General features: G+C 32.7%; 1 protein-coding gene and 1 long non-coding RNA gene across 5 annotated transcripts in view; one reads left to right on the top strand and one right to left on the bottom strand.

Annotated features, from left to right (window-relative positions):
- The window catches only part of PCDH17 (protocadherin 17), a 100,954-nt gene that overhangs the window by 16,495 nt on the left and 62,897 nt on the right, over positions 1-21,562 (top strand). The gene's annotated exons all lie outside the window — the stretch shown is intronic.
- On the bottom strand, positions 8,019-21,557 carry LOC106505305. Its single transcript, XR_001299590.2, has 3 exons — positions 20,562-21,557; positions 9,492-9,587; positions 8,019-9,304 (listed from the first exon to the last, which is right to left on the bottom strand). It is a non-coding gene; the product is annotated as an uncharacterized LOC106505305 (long non-coding RNA).

Genomic DNA, 21,562 nt, shown 5'->3' on the forward strand with positions numbered 1-21,562 from the left:
ATATGATATCACTTATATCTGGAATCTAATATATGCCACAAATGAACCTTTCCACAGAAAAGAAAATCATGGACTTGGAGACAAGACTTGTGGTTGCCAAGGGGCAGGGAGAGGGGCAGGGAGTGGGATGGATTGGGAGCTGGGGGTTAATAGATGCAAACTGTTGCTTTTGGAATGGATTAGCAATGAGATCCTGCTGTGTAGCACTGAGAACTATGTCTAGTCACTTATGATGGAGCATGATAATGGGAGAAAAAAGAATGTATACATGTATATGTAACTGGGTCACAATTGCTGTACAGTAGAAAAAAATTATATTGGGGAAATAACAATAAAAAAATAAAAATCTGCTGGTTGCAGAGTTGTTCAATCCACAATCATTAAATCAAGAATAAATAATGAAATAATTAAAATCTTAATTGAAATACTTTACTACTTTTAAGGTATTATTAATGTTAATTACTATGTATCTGAATTGTAAATTTTGATTGCAAAACCAATGTCAAACCATAAGGAGAGTTGTCAGAATAAAGGCTTCAAGTAGAATGAACTTTCAAACCATGTTTAAAAAGTTAATTATTCTTATTTGCTAGAGTAGCTGAGATTCAAAATGATGGAAAAAATAATGGAAAAGGAGCATAGAAATATAAATCTAAGAAGTTTAGGATTCATTGTCAATTAACGTTCATAAAGAAGAGATTTTCAGAAAGATTAAACTGATAGTGCCAAATATTATGTAAGATTAGCCTACAAATAAGTTCTCAATGAGGACATTTATATACACCATTATCTAAACATTATAGTTCAGATCCATTTGGAAATTCAGCCTGGAATATTTGGCATTTGGGAAAGAAAGCCCATCAGCAGTGAGTGTTGCTCTCTCCAGACAGAAAGTCAGGCAGGATCTTGGTTTCATGTCACTGCAGGAGACCTATATCTCTGGAGCAGATAGTCTCTAAGACACAGTAGATCAGAAACTGGACCTGTAATGTTCATAATCTGTCCGAACTTTACTTATTTCTCAGAGTGTACTCATTCTTAAACTGTCATACATGATTTTTAATTAATTAATTAATGGCCACGAGTGTGGAAGTTCCTAGGCCAGGGGATTGAATCCAAGCTGCAGCTGCAGCAACATGGGATCCTTTAATGCACTGTGCCGGGCCAGATATGGAACCCATGCCTCTGCAGCAACCAGAACTGCTGCAGTCAGGTTCTTAACCCACTGTGCACAAGGAGAACTCTCATGCCTAAAACAAAGAATACAGCTGAGAAATGTGACTTCCAAATAATGTTACAAATGTGAATGCTTTGCAAATATACTAGTTTTCATGTGTTTAGTTAGTGTTTGCATAAAACTGCATAATCTAAACACAAGTATCATTTGTTTAAACATTTCTAAAAGTTGTTTAAATATTTGAAAAATATCGCTTGAAACATAATTTGAGTAAAGAAAATGGAAAGGAATTATTATTTATGTCTTATACAGGCCTGTTCTAATTCTTTTCTTCGTACTCTTGCTCTCTGATCTCTTTTCTGTGATATCCATTCAGAAAATATATCAGGGATACCTCAAGAACCTTGCACATCTATAAAAAACTTATATATGTTTTTAAAATTTAGATATATATGTTAGTAAGACCATAGTAACATTTATCACCAGATTAATATTTAACTGTACACTTATACCTCAGTATCTGTGGAGGATATATTTTAGGACCCCTGTGGATTCCAAAATCTGAAGATGCTCAAGTCTCTTATATAACATGGCATAGTATTTGCATATAACCTACGCACATTCTCCCATCCACTCTAAATCATCTATAGATGACTTCCAACACCAAATGCAATGTAAATGCTATGTGAGTAGCTATAAATGTGATGTAAATGCTAGGTAAATAGTTGCCAGCATGCAGCAAATTCATATTTTGCTTTTTGGAATTTTTAGGGATTTTTTTCCCTCAAATACTTTCTGTCTGCGATTGGTTGGATCTGGGAATGTGGAACCTGAGAATATGGAGAGTCGGCTATATAATCTTGGACTTGAGATTCATATAGTTGACTTTACATAATGGCACTATATCAAGGTGGGCTGGATTTCAGATGGATTGGGTTGCTAGTGTTGTATTTGGCATTATTCAAATCCATTCAATAGACTAGAAATATATTTATTTAGTTAAAATTGAAAAGCTTCTTGGATTTCCATTAATTTAGACTTGGGTATATATTTTAAGAAGTGTTGATTTTCTTTTTATATAAAAACAATAAAATAAACCTCTCCACATGATTCCCTCTTTCTGTTCTTTAGGCAAGAATGTGCTCTATTGAGATATGGAAGAGTTAGAATCCTCCACCTGACACTTTCCAAAAAGAATACTTAATTTTTTTTTTACCTCTTGATAAACTTTCTTTATATATTTATGCCTATGCATGTCAGAGGAAAAGACCAAATCCATTCATAACATTAGCAAAGAAAATTTTTAGTTAAAGTTAGAGTTCATTAAAATTATTTTCATGTGGAATTTCCCATTAAGCCTCAGTGAACTTGAGCTTTATTCAAAAATTCATTGTTTAACTAGAGAAATTAAATGTCCAAGGACACATCTGTTACATAATGATACTGTAGTTTGGATTTTGTTTGGTGAAAGTATGGGAGGGTCTTGGAAAGGCACAAGGGGCAGAAGAGGGAAAGGAGCGCTGATTCGATATCTGCAGGTAATATGATATAAATAATTGGGAAATGGAGATATTATTTCCTTTGGTAAATTGTAATAAACCTATTATCTTGTTAGAACATTAAGATAGAATCAACACGTTGGGAAACAGATAAAAGGTGCATGAAAGCATTTAAAATTCAATCATTAGGTTTTATTGCACCCATCTGCTCCCAGGAAATATAATTGGAAATTTGATTCATTGACCTTTAACTGCCATTTTGGATCATGGTTTTCAAGTTGAAGTTAATTTGTTAAGGACATAGTCAGTACATTTTTAACACAATTACGTTTTTGAACAAAAATTTCAAAAAATAAAATCAGGCTTAATGGTCTTGTGCATATCTGACAAAGAATCAGCATAGTTATTTAATCCTGGATTGGTTAAAGCAACTAATGTTCAACTCAATTAAGGTTTCTATTAACTAGAAAGACTGGTGAACTTTTCACTGCTGTTTTATTTATTTATTTATTTATTTATTTATTATTTTTTTGGTGGGTTGTACCTACGTATTTCTCTTTTTTTATTTTTTTTTATTGTTATTTCCCCAACACTTTTATTTTCCCCCACTATACAGCATGGGGACCCAGTTACACATACATGCATATGTAATTTTTCTCCCATTGTCATGCTCTGTTGTAAGTATCTAGACATAGTTCTCAGTGCTACACAGCAGGATCTCATTGCTAATCCATTCCAAAAGCAATAGTTTGTATCCTTTAACCCCATGCTCCGAATCCACCCCACTCCCTCCTCCTCCCCCTTGGCAACCACAAGTCTATTCTGCAAGTCCATGATTTTCTTTTCTGTGGAAAGGTTCATTTGTGCTATATATTAGATACCAGATGTGAGTGATATCATATGGTATTTGTCTTTGTCTTTCTGACTTACTTCACTCAGGATGAGAGTCTCTGGTTCCATCCATGTTGCTACAAATGGCATTATTTCATTCTTTTTTATGGCTGAGTAGTATTCCATTGTGTATATATACCACCTGCACTGTTGGTGGGAATGTAAGCTGGTACAACCACTATGGAGAACAGTATGGAGGTACCTTATAAATCTATACATAGAACTACCATATGATCTAGCAATCCCACTCTTGGGCATATATCTGGAAAAATCTTTCCTTATAAAAGACACATGCACCCACACATTTATTGCAGCTCTATTCACAATAGCCAAAACATGGAAACAACCCAAATGTCCATTGACAGACAATTGGATTCACTGCTGTTTCATTCACAAACTCCTATTCCTCATTAACTATTCTCTGGATCCATAGTATACTACATTTATACTTAACATCCAATTATGCTAAATAACCTATCAGGAAAAAAAAAGCAACATTCAGTGTTTCAGGTGAGCACCCTTCATTTCAAAAATTTTGGCACTCTTCAAGCCCCTTTCAACCAACATAAATATACCACAGAAACTTCTGCAAATATTTCTTAGGTCTTTACTCAGAAGGGTGATATATGATAAAATTTTATGCCTCACACGAGAAATGCATTATGTAGATTGATCATGATTTCTTGTAAGCATCTGTGTACTGCTTTGCTTACTGAAGTTCATGTAACTTGGAAGAGAATCGTGGTTAGACAAGTGTTTCCTCCGCCTAGGAGATCAAATTTTTGAAATATTTGCATAGTGACGAGCCAGATGTACACAGCTTAACCTTATAATCCCATTTCACAGCTTTTCCAAATACTTGGAAACTTGTTAAGTATGAAGCTGATTATTTTGGCAGCATAGCTCCATTAATAGGATTCAGAGCTTCCTTATTTACAAGCCAGTGCTGTTAATATAATCTGGTATATTAAATTAACATGGACACTGAAAAAGTAGAATCCATTTAAGGGCTAATTGACAGAGAAGCTTTTCAATTTTTTTTTTAAATTGACATCTTAATATTAGAATATATGTGTTGCAGGTGAATGATATAAATGTTTGGTTACTATGATACTACCATTTTGGTGTGAAGCAATTATTACTCAGATTCCTCATACTTCTATCAAAATGTTGCTATAAGCCACTGAAGATCAAACATCTGCCCTTTACAAGCATTCTTTTCAGCATCATCTCAGTTGCAAGGTCTCGCATACTATTTGACATGTGAAATTATTTTAAATGCACTCATCCTTTTTTTTTAATGAATAGAGGCAATACAAAGTAATGTAATAATGTGTCATGATTTTCATTATGCTTATTTATTGGTTCTGCAATAATAGATGGAGAGCTTATTGTTATGCTTTCAGCTTGAGCTGTTTATGCACCATGCAACTAGGTGCACCATTTCATATTCGTGTTCTGTCCTCCCAAGAAAAAAGGGGATCAGGATCCTTAAATCAGATTAGGAAGAGTTTTATACATTGTCGTTTTTATATTAAGTGCACAGCTTTTATAAACTACCTGACTCTGCTTGAATAAACTCATGTTCCTTCAGAGAGAAGAAAAACCTATTTTTCAAACTATATTTGACAACCAGATTCCCCGTTTTATAAAGAAGGAAGGAGAAAACAGACTATCAGTGAAGAGAACAATTTTTTTCTTTTTCTATCTCTTTTGGGAAAATTATCTACTTTGTGTTTTGTATTTATACAAAAATGTGTCTAATGCACCAAAAATAAGGACACATAGTATTTTTAACATTGCTAATCATCAGGGAAATGTAAATCAAAACCACAATGAGATATCATCTCACACCTGTCGGAATAGCTATCATCAAAAAGAACACAAATAGCAAATGTTGGCCAGGATCTGGAGAAAAGGGAACCCTTGTACACTGTTGACAGGAATATAAATTGGTGCAGCCACTGTGGAAAATAGTATGGAAGTTTTCAAAAAACTGAGAATAGAACTTCCATATGACTCAGCAGTTCCACTCCTGGTTATATATCTGAAAAAAAATCAAAATCACTAATTTAAAGATACATGTATTCCAGTGTTCATAGCAGCATTATTTATAATTTCACAGATGATATGGAGGTAACCTAAATGTCCATCCACACATGAATGAATAAAGAAGATGTGATATATACTCAGTCATAAAAAAGAATAAAATGTTGCCATTTTGCAGCAACATGGATAGACTTGGAGGGCATTATGCTAAGTGAAATAAATCAGAGAAAGGCAAAATCTATAAGATATCGCATATATATGGAATCTAAAAAATACAATAAACAGGAAACATACTCACAGATATAGAGAACAAATTAGTGGTTCCAGTGGGGAGAAGGCAGGGGCAACATAGGGGTGGGGGAGTGAGAAGAACAAAGTATTGAGTGTAAGTTAGGCTGAAAGACGTATGGTTCAACATGAAGAGATAGCTAACATTTTGTAATATGGCGCCAGCCTACGCCATATTTACTTATTTTTTCATGGCATAGTCCAAAACTGAAATTGCTCCACTGAGACTGTGTGGTAAATGGAAAGTGACCTTTAAAATTGTATTTAAAAAAACAACAATTTAACAGTTCTGAAAAAAAAGGAACTTAAAAAAAAAGAAATTCATTGTTTTTACTAGGAGGGGCAGCTAACCATCCTTCAAGGCCAAAGACACTGAAAATTAATTTACATATTAACTGGCACAAATCTGAAAACAGCTTATATATTATATATTCTTTTTGTTGTTTGTTTTTAGGGCTGCACCCAAGGCATATGGAGGTTCCCTGGCTAGGGGTCGAATAGGAGCTGTAGCTGCTGGCCTACACCCACAGCCACAGCAACACCAGATCCAAGCCGCATCTGCGACCTACACCACAGCTCACAGCAATCCTTAATCCAATGAGCAAGGCCAGGGATCCAACCCGCATCCTCATGGATGCTAGTCAGATTTGTTTCCACTGAGCCACAGTGGGAACTCCTATATTATGTATTCTGAAAAGCTAAGTGACTGGTATTTGTCAAGGTAAAACTAGAGAATGTTTGTCCAGAAGCTCTGGCATACCCAGAAATTATTTAGATAGTGACATTAAATAAAGTTCTGAGAATAATTATACATTTTAATAAAATAAATTTGCTAATACTTCCCAAAAAACCCTACCTAGAATTAGGTGACCTATAAAGAATTCTTCAAGGACAATTGAGATATAAATATATAAGAAGATTTTTGGACTTTCCTTTTCTTTCTTTCTTTCTTTCTTTCTTTCTTTCTTTCTTTCTTTCTTTCTTTCTTTCTTTCTTTCTTTCTTTCTTTTTTCTGCCTTTTTTTTAGGGCCATACCTGTAGCATACGGATATTCCCAGGTTAGGGGTCTAATCAGAGCTATAACTGCCAGCCTACGCCATACTTATTTATTTTTTCATGACATAGTCCAAAACTGAAGTTGCTCCACTGAGACTGTGTGGTTAAGATCCAGGTAATGCTGGTCTACTGCCTTTTGGCTTCAACTACTCTATCATCGAACTGGAAATTTCAATTAGCTTCCTGGGATGAATTGGCAATATTTGACCTCAGGGCCTTTCTTGTTTCATTTTTATTAAGTCAATAGTGTCCTTAGAAGAAGAGATTTTACTCTTGGGATAAACAACAACTATTACAAAACCTTAATATGCAAAAAATCATTTTTTCATTAAAATAATTCCAAGTTATTTTTCAGTATGTGTGTCTTTGACTTTTTTCTTCATTTTTAAATAATAAGTGACTATATTTTTTTCCTTAATTTTAAGAGGATTTCTTACTGATTGGAAAAATTCACTAAGAAAAAAAATCAGTGCTTGGTGTTTAGTAAGAACACATTACATATTTGTGAACTGAAGAGAGAAAGTAGCATTTAAAACATTTTAATTGCTGATAATTTAGTACTTAGAGGTAGCTGTTGCCAGCTTTTTGGTTTAAATTCACCATCCTTTCTCTAATTCTAAAATCTGAAGGACTCAGACATGAACTGATATGAGGCTATTTTTAACCTTTGTTAAAAACACTTAGTGTTTCCTATCAATATTTCTTACCGAAGTAATATTAATCTGTTCGATTTCAGGGTGTTGTATCAGTCCCTTCTGGGATGGGTAATACATGACACACACAAACATATACCTCACTAGATTTTTTACAATAAGTGGTACATACAACACAATATTGTAGCCTATGATATTTCAATTTTAAAAAGTGGTATATATGAAACGTGGTATATTAAACTTCTTTTTACTTAAAGTTATATAAATAGTTAACTTAGATATCTTTCTATGTCAATGATGTGGTTTCATACCAGTGTTGGAATTCTGGGCCCATTAATTGCTATATTATAATTTGTTTAATCAGCTACTCTCTGATTGACAGATATTTACACTAAGATTCTATTACCGAGGGCTTGATTTACAAAAACAAAAAACTTTCTTTTCAGTCCAGACCAAGTTACCTAAGCTTTTTTTTTTTTTTTTCTGTTTTCTTCTTAGGTCTAATAATATTTGCTACTTACAAGATTGTCATAATTGTTAAGGATGACATATGATTATGCTTATATAGAATATTGACAACAATAAATTCTGAATAATTATTAACATATATTATTATTTTTGTCAATAGCAGAAGAAACAAAACAGTTTGGGACAGTTAAACTTGAGGGTACTGATACATAGACATATTCCCTGTAAAAACAATATTTTAATTGCCTCAGTGTTTGTAATTATACAGGAGTACACTTTTATTCTAGATTATTTATGATTATAAAAAAGTAGTTTGATTGGAATGATGATTTGTTTTACTGTAAATTTCTATTTAGACCCCTCTAAGCCAAGGGAGATCACTTTTGTTTTAATGTAAAGTAGACATTTTAAAATGTGACCAATGTTTGGAATACCATCTTATAGAAATTGGTTTCTAGGTATCTAAAACTTCTTAAGCTACCCAAATAAACACTTAAGTGGAAAGATATTATTGAGTCTTCTTTAAGAACTCTGCTTTTTATACAGGGAGACCTTGTGGGAGGAAAAGCTCACATCAGGTAGGAACTGAAGAGAAGTTTCCACAAAAGAACTGCTGTCGGGCAAGGAACACTAGAAAGTTAGAGACATATGATAGCATCTGATTTCATTTACACTTCTTTGCATGTGAGAAAACTGAAGCACAGAAATGCTACCATAACTTGCCAGGAATAGAGAACTAATGTCATCTGACTCAGACGTTAGGGTTTTTACTCCTACACCAGTTGGGTATCATGCTGATATGCATTTCTATTGAGGTATCTATAGAGGATGAGAATATCCGATAGCCAGAAAATCACTGCTACGAAGTAATGCAACTAGACTGCAGGTCAATTTGGAAGAAAATTCTTTAAGGTCTCCACATAGTAAGCCTCAAAAACTCTGCTGGAACCTACATGTAACACGTTGCTACAGGGTCTTTCAAACGGGAAACCAGCAGTAGTGTCAAGAAGTTCTGTAGTTGGTCCTGTATCGTGAAAATTCTTCCAAGTTTTGGAGACTCCAAAGCAGCTCAGGATTCTTAGATTGATCTGAGAACTGGTTTTGATTCTTTTATTCTCATCAAAATTTTCCCGAAGACATCAATGCTTTCATTTGTATTTATTCAGAGCTGAGCATTTAGAGGAACGAAGCCATCCAAAGGAATGTGACCTTGTATTAGAACTCTGTAAAGTGTTGATTAATGAGCATTATTAGAATGAAAATAATCTGTAGAGTTAGACAATGGTAAATAGAATAGAAAGCAAAGTGCAGTACATACAGAAACAAGATGAATCAGAAAGTACTTGCAGTTTTTTTATTTGAAAGAGTACAAAATTTTTGAGTCAAATGAAACTTGCTCATATTACTTACTCATATTGGGACTTCCAGCTAGTCTTTCAAGAATTCAAGACCTCAGTTTCTCCATCCAAAAAGTAGAAATATTTGTAATGACCCCAGCTGGTGAGGCTGAAAGAAATAATAGACTTGGAAAGGTTGTATTTTCACCCTGCAAAATATGCAAGGAAGCACAGGAGACAAAGGACTGAGAACTGAAGTTATTTTCCCTGGGAAAGAATGGGTTACTCTGATTCTAAGTACACTCTAGAGGAACTTGTAATACAGTTCAGAAAATTTTGTGCATCTATCTAAGTGCATTTTGTTTTCAGGGGTTCCCATAATGGTGCTGTTTCTGCAGTTTTAAATCATTTGCAATTGAATATAAACATGCTACAAATCACCTAAAACCTAATCCACTTAAAAGTATGAACAGTTTTTCAATCCGGTACCTTCCAAATCCATACTCTGTGAAGAAGTCTATGTCCTTCAGAGGATGAAAATGACTTGTATTTTTTCCTAAACCATGACCTAATTAGCATAGTGCATATGTGAAAATGCCTCATTACTGTTTTATCTACGGGAGTAAGTAGAGCAAATATGTTAATTATATATTTAAAAACTGAGACAGTCTTTCTAAGCCAGGAGCCTGTAACGTATTTTTTTTTTTTTATTATTAAGGACGAGATGGTATATATTTTAGGGCTCGTGGACCATGTGTTTTCTCTCAGAAATACTCAACTTTGCCACTGAAACATGAAAGCAGCCTTAGATGACATAGAAATGAAAGGGCATGTCTGAGTTCCAATAAAACTTTATTTTCAAAAACCAAGAGTGAGCTCTTAAGCCAGAATTCACCAACCAATTTTGTAAGTCATGACTAACTGTTAATATGTCTTATTTTTTCCTATTTGAGTGTTTGTTAAAAAGTGCACTATGTAGACTATAAATAGTTTCTAACAAAATCAAAATGATTATCTGTTATATCAAAACAAGATATCAACAAATGTCTCATGAAGTGATTCTCTAGAAAAGATTGCTTCTTTAACTAGAGGATAAAAAGTCTTAGAATTACAGTCTTCAAACAAAGAATGAACTGGGGATGTGTGAATTAGGTATTAAGTGACGGTCTGATAAAGAGTAGAGATATTTCATTTCCTTTGTGCTAATGTTTAATTAAAAATATGTTAACGTTAGTAAAGACACTTAGCTTCATTTTAATTTCAGGTATGAACACCAACCTAAAATGGACTATTTCCATTGAACCATACATTTTAAATGTGATACTTATATTTCAGAGGGAAAATGAAGAATATTCTAGTAATCTAATACTCATAAATTTGATTAATAATTAATTTTTCCTCAAATTTAGGAATACCATTTCCCTTGTAATAGTCATTTCTGAGGATGCGTGTTCCAAATTCCTTGTTATGTTATCCCCTAAAATTCCATAATTGTGCTTTCAAATAACTGTTTTGTTTTTGAGCCAGAAATTCAAGTCCAGTAGGTAATTTTTAAATTAAATTTATATTTTTATGTATTTTTTTGGAAAGTTTGGTAAATTATCTTTGAAACACATGCAAAAAAGGTTGGAGACTCACCCCCCCCCCAAGTATATACTAATTATTGTAAAGCACATTGGCTATTTAGCTGATTCACCGAATCATTACTTATAAAGAATTAAAAATTCTCTATGCCTGTCAAGAATTAGAAGAAGGAAAAATTAGAAAGGTTCTGGGAGTTCCCATTGTGGCTCAGCAGATTAAGGGCCAGATGTGGTATCTGTGAGGATGCGGGTCTTGATCCATGACCTCACTAGGTGGGTTAAAGTGTGTTGCTAAAAGCTGCAGATAAGACTGGTATCCAGTATTGCTGCGGCTGTGATGTTAGCCTCAGCTGCAGCTCCGATTCACCCCTAGTCTGGGAATTTCCATGGCCCACAGGTGCAGCCATCAAAAAAAGAAAAAAAAAATTAAAAAGATGCTGCATCATTCAATTTCAACTTGAATTCCTCAAATTTTGAATCCTATTTGGAATTGGAATGCACCTATACAACTGATGACTTGGAAGGCTGATGCAAAATCAGATAGGAAACTGATCTTATTGGTCATTTTATTTTCTTGCATTTGCAAAATGTAATCTATTATCTAAATAATAATGAACTATCTTCTGATAAACAATTTAATATTTTATGAAGGAAGACTAGTCAATTGTGATTAACAAATCATTGCATTCATAATGTTTTTAATTTTAGTGTATTGTGAAAAAATAAACTGATGAAATGGATAAAGGCACACAGCTTGCTTCACTTTTGAAATTAGTTATTTGTTTCGTGGGCATTTTAACCTAATGATTGACTGACTGTAATACCTTAAATTTGAGCTTTAAAAGGTAAATGTTCAGAGTTACCTATTTTGACAATTCATATATATGACTTTAATGATGGTAAGTAATCATATAGTTAAGCTTACTGCCTGCATTAGTAAATTTGATAATAAATAGCCATTATTAGCTTTTTATTTATTGCCCAAAGAAAAAAGATCATTATTAGAGTTAAATATAATATTCAGTATATTAAACATAATTTAACAAGAAAGTATGGAAAGCAAGGTAAAAGTGCACAAAGAGCCATCTTTTTGCTAGGGGTAATAGTAATACTATTTTTGCTTAGTCTGTAACAATATTTTTTTAAAAGCCTTTTGAGGCAATTCACATTAATTTCTCATTAACTTATTTTTGAAAATATTGGGATGGATCATTATTTTTCTCTATTTCTCAGAGAGGCAGTACATTACCCGACCAGTCCTGGCAGTCTCTGGCAAGTGTTATTGTTCTACAATGAATTGGGTATATGACAAACAACTCTATAAAAGCCAGTTAGCTGTAGTTTCTCTGTTTTAAAAAAAATGTGGACAGTAACAGTATTGTCTCCTATGGCAGTTGAGAAGAATGAGTAATAAATATCAATAATACTGTTTTGTAGATCTTAATGTAGGAGAGCATATTCCCTGTCTCCAAGAACAGAATAGACACAGTCACTATTTGGGTGCATTTGGGTTCAGTGAAGTATAGTTCCAAAGCATGTCTATATTAGCTAAGAGAATTAGACTAAAAACTGGTTTGAATCTAAATAATTCAATTTGTAAAAAATTCATTTGTTTATGAGCAAGATTCTTAAAATTGATAAAATAAGATTTTAAGAATATGTATTTTGCAGAAGATTCAGCATTCATAGTGCTAATAAGATTATGACCAACCTACCTTCTTCCCTTTCTGTTCTTTCTCTTTATAGGTAGAACATTCTAGAAATCCAGACTTGTAATGAATTTTTATTGGCAATGTATAATCTTTGAGTTGGTGGTCTTGGATACCAAATTGTAGAGCATTTAGTTTCGGATATTCTCTCCAGGGGGGATAATCTTCTGCATTTTGCATTCTTTTTTTTTTTTTTTTCCAAGGGTTATTAGAATTTTATCTTTCACAGTCAAATCATTTAGAAGGCAGTTGGTGAGAATACAATCCAATTTATGTTTAAGGACAAAAAGATAATCAGTAAATTCTGCATATTATGTGCGTCCTCCACATTCTTTAGAGAGATGGAAAAATAATAAGAGGGGAGAAAAACAGAAGAGAGTTTCCTAAGACTAAATGTCTGGCTAAAGTAGGCAGTAAAATGTAAAAGAACTCCAAACTCCCCCTGTCACTACCACCACTGGAAGGAAGAGGGAAGACCTGGCATTGGATAGGGTTGAGATGGAGAGGCTTACCTCACTGCAGAGAACTGACTAATTAGGGATGTAGAGATGAGCAACCTTTGAGTAAGTTTGGATTTTTTCCCTAAGACATTAACTCATGGTGCAATGCACCACCATTGCCACTGGAAAAGCTCAGCTAGTATTCAGTGGTGCCTTCGTTCTTTCTTGTCAAAGATGATTTTCTTTAAGGTTCACAAATTACACAATTAAATTCTGGCATACCAGTTATTGAAGTTATCAGTGTCACATGTAAAAGCGTTAACATTTGCAAGAGGTTTTCAAATACAGCCACATGCCTTTAAAAATTCCTCTCAGTCATCTGAATTGAGCTGTAGACATAGAATTCTCACTTACAGGATGGCACTATTCTTGTCCTCCCATTTTTAATTTAAAGTAATGTTAGTTTTTGGTAAATGTAGGGATTTCTCATGTTTTTATTATGTCTTTAGTTACATAACACAAATATGGACCACACTATATTTGTACAAAATGTATTAAAGTACACCATGCTATATTTGTATAAAATGTATTATTTTGAAAATCACTGATAAATACAGTTATTGCCATACCTCATGCACTTTAGAAATTCCAAAGCCGTAGGTGTTGTCAGATAATTTTATAAGTAGTGGCTTAAAATGCTGTTGCCTACTTTAGCAATGTGGAAAGAACCACACCATATATTCTGTTGGAGGCAAAGCTATCAGAAGCAATGTCAGTATGAAAAGGCTTAAAGTGAATTATTCACCTCTTAGCACTCCCTTGGGCTCAGTCTGCCTCAAAGAGAATGCTTTTCAACTTGTTTTGTTTTGTTTGCGACCCAATGGCATCAATATGTGCACTCAATCTTCTGCCCCTAATTCAAAGGAATTTTCAAAATTTCACTCCCCTGTTCCTCTGGATTAGGAAAACACTGATCATCTAGGTATAACTGAAGCCATGATTCAACACCATAACTACCAAAATTAGGTTGTGAGAAGTTCTCTTTTAATGATGACTTCAAAGATTCATTTTTCTTCAACAATTCCAATTCTAGAATGACAACTACCTCTAGAATGAAAACTTTCTTCATATTTGTTACCCTTGGGAGATCCTTTTTGTATTTGACATATCTGTATGCTCTCTAGTATATTACAAAATTATAAACAGGATGTGACAAAAATACATAAAGCTTATACAGATAAATACAAGGTATATATTTAATATTATGCATATATTTGTTGAGGCAAATGATTCTAGAACTTAGTGCAAAATGCTACATCTTTTCTCCCTCATTGTCAAATCTGTTGTCAGTCTTATTCATATTTTTTATTTCAAATATTGTAATTTTCATTTTGAGAAGTTCCATTTTATGTCTTTTGGGTCATCTATTTCTCTCCTTTAGGCCCAAGGTAGGATGATGTGAGGGAAATACTTAGGGCTCAAAATTTTAGGTACTCACTCTCAGGGTTTTGCTTTTATATTCCTGATCATATTTTCAATATTCTAATAGATTGTGAGGTCCTTGTGGATAGTTCTGTCATCTTTTTCATGCCTAGATCTGTTTTTATTGATTTATTTTCTCTTAGGTATGGGCTATATTTTCCTGGTTTATTGCCCGACTTGTAATTCTTGATCGAGTTTCAGATATTACAAATTTTACATTATTGAATGATAGATTTTTTTTAATATTGCCAATGATTTGAGTTAAATGCGTTTTTGTGGAATGAATTTACCTGCTGAGCCTCTGTCCCAAAGGTCTCCTCTTCAGTAAAGAAACAGACATAGAACAGCAAAATCATATCAAAAATGCCAGCAGTTTATAAACCACTGTCTTCTATGTTTCCACAAAAATGATTCTGGAAATGCCAGAGCTGTTTGGTTTGTCAAAATTTTTCTCTCCATAGGAAATTTCCTGACTGTCTCATGGCTCTATAATGGGAAATGTAAGATAATACCGGCAGAGTAGTACAAAGATATTGTGTATATATTTATCACATAGTTATTGCACTAATCACGGATCAATTCTTGCATTGTTTACTTAAATGGTATTTATAACGGTGAAAAATAACCACAGAATCCAGTTTCCTAATGCTCACAATGTTTTTCTCTTTTCCTTTTGCAGAATAATATTCTAATTGTCTTCTTAGAAATTCCTTAAAAATGAGACTTAAAATGATGAGGTTTTTGTTGTTTTCATCCCACAATTGTCTCATTTTCTAGAAATTCAAGTCTTGTTTTATAATTTACTAAACTTTCATCAGTTATCATTATTTCATGATCATTACAGTGCTGCTTATAATATTTAAAAAATTTAAAGTTATGACAGGAGTGTCATTGTACACCTAAGAAATTTTCATATAATATCTCATATAAAATAGAATACCAGACATTTTGGGTAGCATTATCCTATTTTTACCATCAAAGTCGTAAAATTATTTTGCCAATATTTTACATACACTTTTGTACAACTTAGATACTAATGCTTTCTTTTAAATGTTTTTAGAGTGTTTACAGTGATAACCTATTCATTTAATTCCAGATGTAGAATCAATTCCATAAGATATTTTCTAAATTCAAAAACTCACCATTTCTGTGGATGGATCCTGGTTTTTCACAATGTGGCCCTATTTTTTTCATGCATTGAATGGAAAACCTACTTCTTTGCAATAAGTGCAGTCTGAAATCTTTATTTAAAGTGTCTATTTTATGACTCAGTAAATGGGAACTGCACACAAGAAAAACATCTTTGAAAAAAATGAAAATTGAGCTAAATAATTCATATTTAAGATGACAGTCTTATAGAGTGTTGCTTGGGTTTGTTAGTATGGCTAAATAGAGCTTTATATTTTGAATCCATTTGTAGCCTGTCCAAATGAATATGGGATTTCTACATTGCATTCTGAAAGTTGGCTCTGTATAATTTTAAAAGACAAAGTTCAGAAACACTCTTTATTGAGACTAATGAAATAATTTGTTGTTTTATAATTCTGTGTGAGACAAAAATATCCTCAGTGTATATGAGATGCAGATAATGACCTATATATATTTGGAATTACCTTTTATTAGCATGCAGTCAAATGACACATTTCTTTTTTTTTTGAATGTGGAGTTCTGTGTATTTTTTTTTTCCATGTATAGCTTCCTGAAACCAACCCCTCAATCAAGACTCTAAACAATTCTATCCTCCTAAAAAACTTCCTCATCCTGTATCTCTATAGTCAACTTTAACCCCTGCCATCCACTGATCTGTTCTTTGTCTTAGTAGTTTTTGCTTTTTTGAGAAGTCTTATAATGGAATCTTACAGTGTGCAATTTTTTGGAAACCAGCTTCCTTCACTTAACACAAATGCTTTTGAGATCCATTCAAGTTGTTGCATCAGGAGTTCATTTTTTATTGTTAGCTTTTCATTGTATTTATGTACCATAGTCTCTCTATTCATCTGTTGAAAAATATCTAGACTGATTCCAGTTTGGGCAGAAAGAGCCCTTGAAATATTCATGTACAAATCTGTGTGAGCATGGTTTTCATTTATTTAAAGTAAATATCAAATTACTGGGTTAATTTTGGTCTTCTTTTCCCCCTTATGGATCATATTTTTGGTATCTCGGCTAAGAACTCTGCCTAACACCAGGTCACACAAATTTTTCTAAAGTACTTTCTTGTAAAGTTTTAGAGTTGTACATTTTTCATTTACATCTATGATCCATTTTGAGCTTTTCTGTTTTTCATTTTTTTTTTTTAATAACGTGTGAGGTATAGCGAAGGTCCATTTCTATTGAATGACCTTTTGCAACTTTGTAAAAAATCAGGTGCATTTGGTTACATTTGAACAGGTTCTTCGATCCCATTGATCTATGTGTCTTTTTCGTTGACTGTATTATACTGTCTTTACTAGTATAGTTTCATAGTAATTCTTAAAATAGGGAACTGTATTTCCTTCAAATTTAATCTTCTTTTTTTGCAATTGTTTTGGGTATTATAGTTCCTTTTTGTTACAAGTTTTAGAATCCTCTTGTCTTAGCTACAGGAAATCATAAATTAGTGGAATTATGTTATATGTATAGATTATTTGGGGAACATTGACATCTTTATCATGTTGAATTTTTCTATTCATAAACATTATATATCTCTCCATTTATTTAGGCCTTCTTTGATATATTTCATCAGTTTTTATAATGTTCAGCATACAAATGCTGTACTTTGTTTTTAAATATCTGTTTTCTTAGGAATTTGATTTTTAGGGGAATGTTATAAATGCATTCCTTTGGATATATCAGTTCATTGTGAGAATATAGAAATATGATTGATTTTTGTGTGATGACCTTGAATTTGGGAACATTGCTCAACTTATTCATTCTGAGAAGTTTTTTAGTTGTCATGGTTCCTTCTTATTTTCTGCTTAAATAATACTATTATCAGTGAATACAATAATATTGTGAAAAAGTTTTTCCTCGTTTTCCCGTTTGTATGTCTTTTATTTATTTTTCTTGTCTTATTGAATATATTAGGACTTTCAGAGCAATGGGGAATAGAAGTGGTGAAAGCTAGGAAAGTTTTCAGCCTTTCAAGTGTGATCTTTTTGGTAGATGCTCTTTATAGTTTTTATTTTTTTGCTCTTTATACATTTGAGGAAGTTTCCTTCTATTCCTATTTACTGAGAATTTTTATCGTTAATAGATGCTGAATTTTGTCAAATGCTGGACGTATTAATAAAGTTTCTTTTTTTCTATTTTAATAGTGTAACATCTATTTTGACTCCTTTTACTATTCATTTTCAGCTCAGCTTCTTTAGGTACATGTAAGTGGTCATTAATCTACTTCCACAATTAAGGAGCTTTCCCAATTTCAGGCAACTTGGTTCAGCTTCAATAGTTGCTTTCTTTTAGTCCTTTTCAGTGATACTCATTTTAAAAACATAATTTGTTTTTTAAGAGTTCTAACAGATGAGCGAATAATAGAAAATGGTGTATCTTAGGAACAGTTTATTATTGACTACTACTGATAAAGATTCTGATTTTGTATATCATTTATAAATTGACTACAATTTGCTGAGTACTAGTAGATAAATGCATAAAGGCAAATAAGGAAACTATTCATATCATACAGACTTTATCCACTTTGTGTGTTTATTTGATTACTTGTTTATTTCTTTATGATTTTTTGTACAAAGGAAAGAATATCTAAATTTTTACCTTCATCAAACAAAATAGCAAAAAACATAAAAAGTCAAATTGGGAGGGCACATTAAGTTTTATAAATTAGTTCAGGTCTGTTTTGTTATGAGCAAATTATCACTTAAAAAAAAAAAACAAAAAAACCCCCAAACTTTTGTCTTTTCCTTTCTGAGTAAAATATTTTAAAAATATCATCATGTTCCAAAGTTTTTGAAGTGTCTTCTTTAGAACTTTTCTGTAACTATCCACCAATTCCAGGTATCCATTTTTTAATAATAAACAAATTACACATTTTAAAAATAGAAGTTAAAAGTTGCTGTGTTCTCATTGTGTTTGAAGGGAAAACAATCTAGTGATTAATTTGTATGAAGAGGATAAAGTTTTAAGAGTTAAGCATATTTATTTAAATTACTCTGTAGAAGTCGAAAAATCAACAAGTCTCTGGTCTCAAATTTTACTTTCTTCCTAGACTTAAAAGTTAAGATTTATAATTGCATAAGATAGAGCTCGATTTTTAGAATACCGTGTTGGAAAATATCTGAAAGCCCTTCAATTTCTAAGTTAAATGATGCTATGATACATATGGCTTTTTTGTCTCTTTTTTTCATTTTTCTATGTAAATATTGTTTTATATTCAGATTGTTTTAAATGAGTTTTCAAACACCCTTGGAGCATGGATAATGAAAATGTTGTTTTCTATATTAAAACCAGTGTTTTTTTTTTTTTTTATCATGAATTAGTCATATGTTTGTTAAAGGCCAAATGGCTATTTCAGAATGATAATTATAAACACCACAATCTCTCATTCCTACCTGTTTTGACGGATGAATGCAGACAGACATTATTAGTAAATTTCTGATACTCTTCTACTGGTTAAGTTGCAGACTTCTAAAATTGTACTTTGTGAAATTTTATAATAATAAAACAACTTCTTTACCCTTTCCTGCCACCCTGCACTCTTATTTCACTCGCTGTCCTTTCTGTTTTTTTTTTTTTTTTTTTTTTTTTTATTTTCCCACTGTAATAACCTTTCTGTTTTTTTCTCTTCTGCCTCCCTTTCTATTTTTCACTCGCCTTTCCCCCTGCCTTTATTTTTTTCTCTTCCTTTCCTTCCCAAATTTCTTCTTTTATAATTTCCTCCTGTTTTTCTATTTTCATCACAACAACATTCAGTAACATTGCTATGGCCCACTCCAATATATACATACAAACCTACATAGGCACATGTGAGCACACACACTCACTTATAAATTAAAATAGCTCTTCACTCAAAGGGAAAATGTATTTTATTTCTTAGTTTAAATTTCTTTTATTAGAACTTAGAATTTTGATAATATGCAAACATTTTTGATACTGTTTCTATTAGAACAGGGAAGAAACGTTTTCCCAGTCTGTTTCCCTGTGTCTAACTGAATAGGGATCCACATCGTATGAGGTTCCACCTAATTTAAACCATCCAAATCACCAGATTAACTATAAAAGCCCTTTAATATTTTCTTAATATTTTACACTTTCACTTTACATTTTACTCTGTCATTAATTCCCTGCATTCTGTTTTTCTGAAGTGTTCTAAGTTACTCAGACTTAGCTTTTAACTGGCAGCAGTAACGGATTGATACATATTTGTGACTAATTCAAAAAAATGAACTAGATTGTTTTAGTTTAAATGATGACGTTTCTAAGTAATTTTAACTTTTAAAATTGGAAAAATTTTTTTTGCAAACATCTTTGCCCTTGGTGTTGGTTTCTATTATGACTTTTACTAGAAGATAAAGTTATCCTTATAAATTAGTCGTTTGTTATGGAAACGAAAACTAAGGTGCTTTACAGAGTCTGGACATTTGTAAAGCGTGTTATAAAAAAAAGGTCTACTACCAACCACTAGTTAAAGTGGATTAGGAGTGCAAAATCATTCTACCTTGTTTACCTTCATCTTATCATTTATTTTGCCAGAGGTCATTTCAACAACAACAAAAGATTTCAGATTAAGACATTTGTGAGAGTTTTTCTTGTCGCCCAACTTTTAACAACAGACAGTGAAACTTAGTGAGCACTTTAAAACGTGTCTTTCCCCACCCAGTAATAGTTTAAAAAACCAAAAAATTTAAATTGTACATGAGACCAAAAAAAGAGTACTGTTAGTCTAAATTAGCCTTATTTATAAGGAAAACACATATTGCTCTACATTAAGACTTACCTTGGGCCCTCTGCTTCATGAATTGCACGCTCCTGTCTCACTGATACTTGTGTGCTGGATGATCTTGTAAGAACCCATAGCTGCTTCAGGGCACAATGGTGTGATACGAAGTGAGGCAGAAAACAGGAGAACCTTTGTTGCTGAGTCAGCTGCAAGAAGAAGTAATGTGTATGAATGTACAGTATAGGGAGATCTATGAAAGATCTACTCTCTTTTTCCCAAAAGACTCTGTTCCATGGTACAAGGAGAATTCAGTTCTTTTTGGCAGACCTCCATGGCAGTTTGGAAGCAGTAAAAACAACCACAAAAACAAGCCTGGTTTCTCAGTGTCTTTACTCTCAATGTTTTAAGTGACATTTTATTTCTTATTTTTATTTTATTTGGATTTTAATAACCAGGAAGAAGTCCCCCTTTCGCTTGTATTGAGGACAATTTCCAGAGGAGGGAGACAGATGAGAATGCAGTAGAGAGATGTATTCAACCTTACGTTCCGAGCTCGTATTTGTTACTTTGAAAGAATTTGAAGGAAAGGCCCTATTTCCCTTAGTTGAGGAGTGGATGACTTTAAATGATTTTACATCAAGAAGGGCATGGAATCCCAGCAGATGATGTAATTATGTTTAAAAATGAGTATTATTAAATAATTCACGCTTTTAATATGGAGAAATTAGGTCATTTTTTCACTCCTCCCACAAATATTCAATCTTAATATCTTAGTAATGAAACAGCACAGACAGTGTTATCCATCCTGCTACTAACAGAGAATGCCAGTTATGACAGGCTCATTGTTTACTTTAACAGGTAATTTGTGGACCGGAATCACTTAATTGTTCTGAGTACATAATTACATGTCAGCAATTTCCAATTTAATTAAAATGTACAAATCTGAAGATTAAGGGAATTTTTGAATTATTAATCATTTTTCCACTAGGAAATCTTGTTGCTCTGCAGGAGATTTGTCCAGTGTACAACTATACGTATTTTTTTCCTTCTCTTTCGCA

The sequence above is a fragment of the Sus scrofa genome, chromosome 11, assembly GCF_000003025.6.
Source record: "Sus scrofa isolate TJ Tabasco breed Duroc chromosome 11, Sscrofa11.1, whole genome shotgun sequence".
Taxonomy (NCBI): domain Eukaryota; kingdom Metazoa; phylum Chordata; class Mammalia; order Artiodactyla; family Suidae; genus Sus; species Sus scrofa.